We start from the raw sequence: 9545 nt of genomic DNA, 5'->3' as shown, positions 1-9545 counted from the left end.
GCCCATTAAAAAGGAATTCATTTGCAACCAGTCCTAATGAGATGGATGAAACTGGAGCCCTTATACAGAGTGAAGTAAGCCAGAAAGATAAAGAACATTACAGCATACTAACACATATATATGGAATTTAGAAAGATGGTAATGATAACCCTATATGCAAAACAGAAAAAGAGACACAGAAATACAGAACAGACTTTTGAACTCTGTGGGAGAATGTGAGGGTGGGATATTTCAAAAGAACAGCATGTATACTATCTATGGTGAAACAGATCACCAGCCCAGGTGGGATGCATGAGACAAGTGCTCCGGCCTGGTGCACTGGGAAGACCCAGAGGAATCGGGTGGAGAGGGAGGTGGGAGGGGGGATCGGGATGGGGAATACGTGTAAATCTATGGCTGATTCATATCAATGTATGACAAAACCCACTGGAAAAAAAAAAAAAAAAAAAAAAAAAAAATGATCAAAGGAAAAAAAAATGAATAATGCAATAAATGAGATTGAAAACACTCTGGAGGGAACCAAGAGTAGAATAACAGAGGAAGAAGATAGGATAAGTGAGGTAGAAGATAAAATGGTGGAAATAAATGAAGCAGAGAGGAGAAAAGAAAAAAGAATTAAAAGAAATGAGGACAACCTCAGGGACCTCAGGGACAATGTGAAATGCCCCAAGATTCGAATCATAGGAGTCCAAGAAGAAGAAGACAAAAAGAAAGGCCATGAGAAAATACTCGAGGAGATAATAGCTGAAAACTTCCCTAAAATGGGAAAGGAAATAGTAACACAGGTCCAAGAAACCCAGAGAGTCCCAAACAGGATAAACCCAAGGTGAAACACCCCAAGACACATATTAATCAAATTAACAAAGATCAAACACAAAGAGCAAATACTAAAAGCAGCAAGGGAGAAACAACAAATAACACACAAAGGGATTCCCATAAGGATAACAGCTGATCTATCAATAGAAACCCTCCAGGCCAGAAGGGAATGGCAGGACATACTGAAAGTAATGAAAGAGAATAGCCTACAACCCAGATTACTGTACCCAACAAGGATCTCATTCAGATATGAAGGAGAATTCAAAAGCTTTACAGACAAGCAAAAGCTGAGAGAATTCAGCACCACCAAACCAGCTCTTCAACAAATACTAAAGGATCTTCTCTAGACAGAAAACACAGAAAGGTTGTATAAATGCGAACCCAAAACAACAAAGTAAATGGCAACGGGACCACACCTATCAATAATTACCTTAAATGTAAATGGGTTGAATGCCCCAACCAAAAGACAAAGACTGGCTGAATGGATACAAAAACAAGACCCCTATATATGCTGTCTATAAGGACCCACCTCAAAACAAGGGACACATACAGACTGAAAGTGAAGGGCTGGAAAAAAATATTTCATGCAAATGGAGACTAGAAGAAAGCAGGAGTCGCAATACTCATATTGGATAAAAAAGACTTTAAAATAAAGGCTGTGAAAAGAGACAAAGAAGGACACTACATAATGATCAAAGGATCAATCAAAGAAAAAGATATAACAATTATAAATATATATGCACCCAACATAGGAGCACTGCAATATGTAAGGCAAATGCTAATGAGTATGAAAGGGGAAATTAACAATAACACAATAATAGTGGGAGACTTTAATACCCCACTCACACCTATGGATAGATCAACTAAACAGAAAATTAACAAGGAAACACAAACTTTAAATGACACAATGGTCCAGCTAGACCTAGTTGATATCTATAGGACATTTCACCCCAAAACAATCAATTTCACCTTTTTCTCAAGTGCATACGGAACCTTCTCCAGAATAGATCACATCCTGGGCCATAAATCTAGCCTTGGGAAATTCGAAAAAACAGAAATCATTCCAGTCATCTTTCCTGACCACAATGCAGTAAGACTAGATCTCAATTGCAGGAAAAAAACTATTAAAAATTCAAACATATGGAGGCTAAATAACATGCTTCTGAATGACCAACAAATCATAGAAGAAATCAAAAAAGAAATCAAAATATGCATAGAAACAAATTAAAATGAAAACACAACAACCCAAAACCTGTGGGACACTGTAAAAGCAGTGCTAAGGGGAAGGTTCATAGCATTACAGGCTTACCTCAAGAAACAAGGAAAAAGTCAAATAAATAACCTAACTCTACACCTAAAGCAACTAGAGAAGGAAGAAATTAAGAACCCCAGGGTTAGTAGAAGGAAAGAAATCTTAAAAATTAGGGCAGAAATAAATGCAAAAGAAGCAAAAGAGACCATAGCAAAAAGCAACAAAGCTAAAAGCTGGTTTTTTGAGAAGATAAACAAAATTGACAAACCATTAGCCAGACTCATTAAGAAACAATGGGAGAAGAACCAAATCAACAAAATTAGAAATGAAAATGGAGAGATCACAACAGACAACACTGAAATACAGAGGATCATAACAGATTACTACCAGAAGCTCTATGCCAATAAAATAGACAATTTGGGAGAAATGGACAAATTCCTAGAAAGGTACAACTTTCCAAAACTGAACCAGGAAGAAATAGAAGATCTTAACAGATCCATCACAAGCACGGAAATCGAAACTGTAATCAGAAATCTTCCAGCAAACAAAAGCCCAGGACCAGATGACTTCACAGCTGAATTCTACCAAAAATGTAGAGAAGAGCTAACACCTATCTTACTCAAACTCTTCAGAAAATTGCAGAAGAAGGTAAACTTCCAAACTCATTCTATGAGGCCACCATCACCCTAATTCCAAAACCAGACAAAGATGTCACAAAAAGAAAATTACAGGCCAATATCACTGATGAACATAGATGCAAAATTCCTTAACAAAATTCTGGCAAACAGAATCCAACAACATATTAAGAAGATCATACATCATGACCAAGTGGGCTTTATCCCAGGAATGCAAGGATTCTTTAATATCCACAAATCAATCAATGTAATACACCACATTAACAAATTGAAAGATAAAAACCATATGATTATCTCAATAGATGCAGAAAAAGCCTTTGACAAAATTCAACATCCATTTATGATAAAAACTCCCCAGAAAGCAGGAAAAGAAGGAGCATACCTCAACATAATAAAAGCCATATATGACAAACCTACAGCAAGCATTATCCTCAATGGTGAAAAATTGAAGTCATTTCCCCTGAAATCAGGAACAAGACAAGGGTGCCCACTCTCACCACTACTATTCAACATAATTTTGGAAGTTTGGGCTACAGCAATCAGAGCAGAAAAAGAAATAAAAAGAATCCAGATAGGAAAAGAAGAAAGTGAAACTCTCACTCTCTGCAGATGACATGATCCTCTACACAGAAAATCCTAAAGACTCTACCAGAAAATTACTAGGGCTAATCAATGAATATAGTAAAGTTGCAGGATATAAAATTAACACACAGAAATCCCTTGCATTCCTATACACTAACAATGAGAAAACAGAAAGAGAAATTAAGGAAACATTACCATTCACCATTGCAACAAAAAGAATAAAATACTTAGGAGTATATCTACCTAAAGAAACAGAAGACCTATACATAGAAAACTATAAAACACTGATGAAAGAAATCAAAGAAGACACAAATAGATGGAGAAATATACCGTGTTCATGGATTGGAAGAATCAATATTGTGAAAATGAGTATACTATCCAAAGCAATCTATAGATTCAATGCAATCCCTATCAAGCTACCAACGGTATTCTTCACAGAACTAGAACAAATAATTTCACAATTTGTATGGAAATACAAAAAACCTCGAATAGCCAAAGCAATCTTGAGAAAGAAGAATGGAACTGGAGGAATCAACCTGCCTGACTTCAGGCTTTACTACAAAGCCACAGTCATCAAGACAGTATGGTACTGGCACAAAGACAGAAATATAGATCAATGGAACAAAATAGAAAGCCCAGAGATAAATCCATGCACCTATGGACACCGTATCTTCAACAAAGGAGGCAAGAACATACAATTGGGGAAAAGACAATCTCTTTAACAAGTGGTGCTGGGAAAACTGGTCAACCACCTGTAAAAGAATGAAACTAGAACACTTTCTAACACCATACACAAAAATAAACTCAAAATGGATTAAAGATCTAAATGGAAGACCAGAAACTATAAAACTCCTAGAGGAGAACATAGGCAAAACACTCTCTGACATAAATCACAGCAGGATCCTCTGTGACCCACCTCCTAGAATATTGGAAATAAAAGCAAAACTAAACAAATGGGACCTAATGAAACTTAAAAGCTTTTGCACACACAACAAAGGAAACTATAAGCAAGGTGAAAGGACAGACTTCAGAATGGGAGAAATTAATAGCAAATGAAGCAACAAAGGATTAATCTCAAAAATATACAAGCAACTCCTGCAGCCCAATTCCAGAAAAATAAATGACCCAATCAAAAAATGGGCCAAAGATCTAAACAGACATTTCTCCAAAGAAGACATACAGATGGCTAACAAACACATGAAAAGATGCTCAACATCACTCATTGTCAGAGAAATGCAAATCAAAACCACAATGAGGTACCATTACATGCCAGTCAGGATGGCTGCTATTCAAAAGTCTACAAGCAATAAATGCTGGAAAGGGTGTGGAGAAAGGGAACCCTCTTACACTGTTGGTGGGAATGCAAACTAGTACAGCCACTATGGAGAACAGTATGGAGATTCCTTAAAAAACTGGACATAGAACTGCCATATGACCCAGCAATCCCACTCCTGGGCATACATACCAAGGAAACAAAATCTGAAAGAGACACGTGTACCCCAGTGTTCATCATAGCACTGTTTATAATAGCCAGGACATGGAAGCAACCTAGATGCCCATCAGCAGACGAATGGATAAGGAAGCTGTGGTACATATTACTCAGCCATTAAAAAGAATTCATTTGAATCAGTTCTAATGAGATGGATGAAACTGGAGCCCATTATACAGGGCCAGAAAAATAAAGACCCATACAGTATACTGATGCATATGTATGGAATTTAAAAAGATGATAATGATAACCCTATATGCAAAACAGGAAAAGAGACACAGATGTACAGAACAGACATTTAGACCCTGCGGGAGAAGGCGAGGGTGGGATGTTCAGAGAGAACAGCATTGAAACAAGTATACTATCAAGGGTGAAACTGATCACCAACCCAGGTTGGATGCATGAGATGGGTGCTCAGGCCTGGTGCACTGGGAAGACCCAGAGGGATGGGATGGAGAGGAAGGTGGGAGGGGGGATCGGGATGGGGAACACATGTAAATCCATGGCTGATTCATGTCAATGTATGGCAAAAACCACTACAATATTGTAAAGTAATTAGCCTCCAACGAATAAAAATAAATGGGAAAAAACATTAAGAGAACATTATAAATATCTTTATGTCTATAAATTCAACAACTTCGACTATATAGACTAATTTCTTAAGAAACACAAGATCCATAGCCTGTTCCAGGAAACAGAATAAGAGGAAACATTTACCAACATATTTTATGAGGCTGGCATTAGATAAAGAGTTGCTTGGCTCCATGAGAGCAGAGTACATAGTTTATACATGTACTTTTCTTCAAGAGGGAGTTTTTGATTGTGGTGAAATTGCTATATGACTCAAAATTCTTTTTGTCTAATTTTGTTTTTTTTTTTTTAATAATGGATGGGGAGGTGGAAAAATACTTCTTTGTTCAAATATGTAATATGAGGCTTTTTTCATGTTACTTATGTGAATGTAGATGAGTTTACATGAAAGTAATACTGCTTTCAACCCTAGAAGCGAACCTAAGCTTCTGAGCAAAGCAGATTGGTAAATAAATATTGATGCACCCTAACACTTGATATGGATCGTGCTAAGATACACTCAGCAGCAGCAGCAAGATACACTCAGAATGTAAAAGATCCTTTCTTTACTCTTTAGCTCTCCCCTTCTTCCTTCCTTTCTCTTTTCCCATTGTTTTCATTTTTATTTTCTTTCTTCTTTTCTTTCCTTCTTCCTTCCCATCCAAGCAGACCAATGTCCAAGACAGACCTGTATCTCTGACTGAACCAAAGAATAAAATGGACAAGATAAATTTGAGCAATAGTTATGTTTACAGGCAGTTCACTTTATTTTGAGTGGAGACCTGGTATCCTGGAATAAAATTGTGAAGAAAAATGTTCTGCTTTAGTACTTGGATTGGAAGAGAGAAAAATTCAATTATCTTAAAAGTCCATTAGCTAATTAATAGTTTTATCAGTGTTCCCAAAAGACTTTGGCTCCAATGCTTTGGTGGGCAATAGCTCAGTTCACAAGACACTAAAGAGGGGACATACTAAGAAAGATATGACTCATAGAAATTCACATTGTAAGTCAGAATATATCATTTAGTAGGGATCACACTTCAGAGAGCTAGGTTGTGGGAAACACAGCCATAAATTCTTTTATCTAAGCCCAAGTCTTCTGAATTTTTAATTCTTTGCCTTGAAAGGTGAGTGGGTGACTGAATTCATTGATAGCATATACAAGTTACATGTTTTGTGAACAAGGAATTGATTGAAAAGAGTGGTCTATTTGTTGAAACTAAAAGTGCTTCCCTCTCTAATTTATAACTTAAGGCTCATTCATCTGCATCATAAATTCAGTGGGGCAAATTTACAGCTGCATATAGTCAGTTCGTTCAGTCACTCAGTCATGTCTGACTCTTTGTAACCCCTTGAACTGTAGCATGCCAGGCCTCCCTGTCCATCACCAACTCCCAGATTCCACCCAAACTCATGTCCATGGAGTTGGTAATGCCATCCAACCATCTCATCCTCTGTCATCCCCTTATCCTCCTGCCTTCCATCTTTCCCAGCATCAGGGTCTGTTCAAATGAGTCAGCCCTTCGCATCAGGTGGTCAAAGTACTGGAGATTCAGCTTCAACATCAGTCCTTCCAATGAACACCCAGGACTGATCTCCTTTAGGATGGACTGGTTGGATCTCCTTGCAGTCCAAGGGACTCTCAAGAGTCTTCTCCAACACCACAGTTCAAAAGTACTAATTCTTTGGTGCTCAGCTTTCTTTATAATCCAACTCTCAAATCCATACATGACCACTGGAAAAACCATAGATAGCCTTGACTAGACAGACCTTTGTTGACAAAGTAATGTCTCTGCTTTTTAATATGCTGTCTAGGTTGGTCATAGCTTTCCTTCCAAGGAGCAAGCATCTTTTAATTTCATGGCAGCAATCACCATCTGCAGTGATTTTGGAGCCCCCCAAAATAAAGTCAGCCACTGTTTCCCAATGGGAATGAAGTGATGGGACCAGATGCCGTGAGCTTAGTTTTCTGAATGTTGAGCTTTAAGCCAACTTTTTCACTCTCCTTTTTCACTTTCATCGAGGCTTTTTAGTTCCTCTTCACTTTCTGCCATAAGGTGGTGTCATCTGCATGTCTGAGGTTATTGATATTTCTCCCGGCAATGTTGATTCTAGCTTGTGCTTCTTCCAGTGCAGCGTTTCTCATGATGTACTCTGCATATAAGTTAAATAAGTAGGGTGACAATATACAGCCTTGACGTACTCCTTTTTCTATTTGGAACCAGTCTTTTGTTCCATGTCCAGTTCTAACTGTTGCTTCCTGACCTGCATACAGATTTCTCAAGAGGCAGGTCAGGTGGTCTGGTATTCCCATCTCTTTCAGAATTTTCCACAGCTTATTGTGATCCACACAGTCAAAGACTTTGGTATAGTCAATAAAACAGAAATAGATGTTTTTCTGGAACTCTCTTGCTTTTTCAATGATCCAATGGATGTTGGCAATTTGATCTCTGGTTCCTCTGCTTTTTCTAAAACCAGCTTGAACATCTGGAAATTCACGGTTCATGTATTGGTGAAGCCTGGCTTGGAGAATTTTGAGTATGATTTTACTAGCATGTGAGATGACTGCAATTGTGTTGTAGTTTGAGCATTCTTTGGTATTGCCTTTCTTTGGAATTGGAATGAAAACTGATCTTTTCCAGTCCTGTAGCCACTGCTGAGTTTTCCAAATTTGCTGGTATATTGAGTGCAGCACTTTCACAGCATCATCTTTCAGGATTTGAAATAGCTGAACTGGAATTCCATCACCTCCACTAGCTTTGTTTGTAGTGATGCTTCCTAAGGCCCACTTGACTTCACATTCCAGGATGTCTGGCTCTAGGTCAGTGATCACACCATTGTGATTATCTGGGTCATGGAGATCTTTTTTGTACAGTTCTTCTGTGTATTCTTGCCACCTCTTCTTAATATCTTCTGCTCCTGTTAAGTCCATACCATTTCTGTCCTTTATTGAGCCCATCTTTGCATGAAATGTTGCCTTGGTATCTCTAATTTTCTTGAAGAGATCTCTAGTCTTTCCCATTCTATTGTTTTCCTCTATTTCTTTATTGCAGAGGAAGGCTTTCTTATCTCTCCATGCTATTCTTTGGAACTCTGCATTCAAATGCATATACTGGGGCTCAAATCAAATATTCTTTCCTCAAAGATGCTTTTCTTGACCCTCTAGAGAGTACAGTTCCTTGCTAGTGGCCATTCCACCTTCTTACCCTAATTTTTTCAGTATATTGTCTTTCTACTTCTGCCAGAATGCAAGTTCATTTGGTTTTAGCAGTAGTAATTCAGTTTCTTTTCCTGCATCTTTACACCTTAAAACAGAGTCTAGAAAACACAAGTTACTCATTATTTAATTGAATATTTAAACACTGATTGCTAAACATATTCACAGATGGTGCCCATAAAGGTGCACTTTTAAATCTCCTAGCAGCAGCAGCGCTAAGAAAAACGGCAGTCATGTAGGAATAGTCCCATGAAAATTAGTAAATAGCTGAGTGAATGAATGAGCACAGGTGCATGATCGATCTGAAAACTCAGTTTTTGGCTGAGAATAAAAGATCATGGTTCTGAGTTTCTATAAAATGACATGTTTCATGGACACTGCTATTTTACATCATACTTGGGATGCCTGAGGTTCTAAACCAAAGAATAACAATAATTCAAATTTCCCAGTTCCTTTAAAATTATCAGCAGTTCCTAGAAGCAACTCACTCACCTCCATCACCTCTAACTGAATGTATACAAAGCACCCCTTTTCCACACACCTTTTTAGGTTGTGTTCATCTTGTCTCAAATTTTCCGAACAATTAGCACTTATTTGGACTATCATCATCTCCAGTCACCAAAACCCATTATAAATGTCTTCTATGTGATAGCTCTGGCCGTTGTGATGGATACTAGAACAATCTGTGTTGCGATGCACAGAATAATGCCCCCCACAAAGATGCCCACATTCTAATTCCGGAACTTATTAAAAAGTAACCTTCCACAGTGAAAAGGACTTTGGAGATGTGATTAAGTTAAGCATTGAGCAGAGATTGTTCCTGGATGATCCCAATCAGCAGCACGTGATCACAAAGGGCCCCATATGAGAAAGATAGGAGGGTCAGAGTCAGAAAAAGCACAATGACAGAAACAGAGGTTTGGAGTGACACAGGGCCATGAGCCAAGGAGTGTAGGCAGTTTCTAGAAGTTGAAAGAGGCAAGG

This window comes from Cervus canadensis, chromosome 9 (assembly GCF_019320065.1).
Source record: "Cervus canadensis isolate Bull #8, Minnesota chromosome 9, ASM1932006v1, whole genome shotgun sequence".
In the NCBI taxonomy this organism is placed as follows: domain Eukaryota; kingdom Metazoa; phylum Chordata; class Mammalia; order Artiodactyla; family Cervidae; genus Cervus; species Cervus canadensis.
This window is presented reverse-complemented; position numbering follows the sequence as displayed.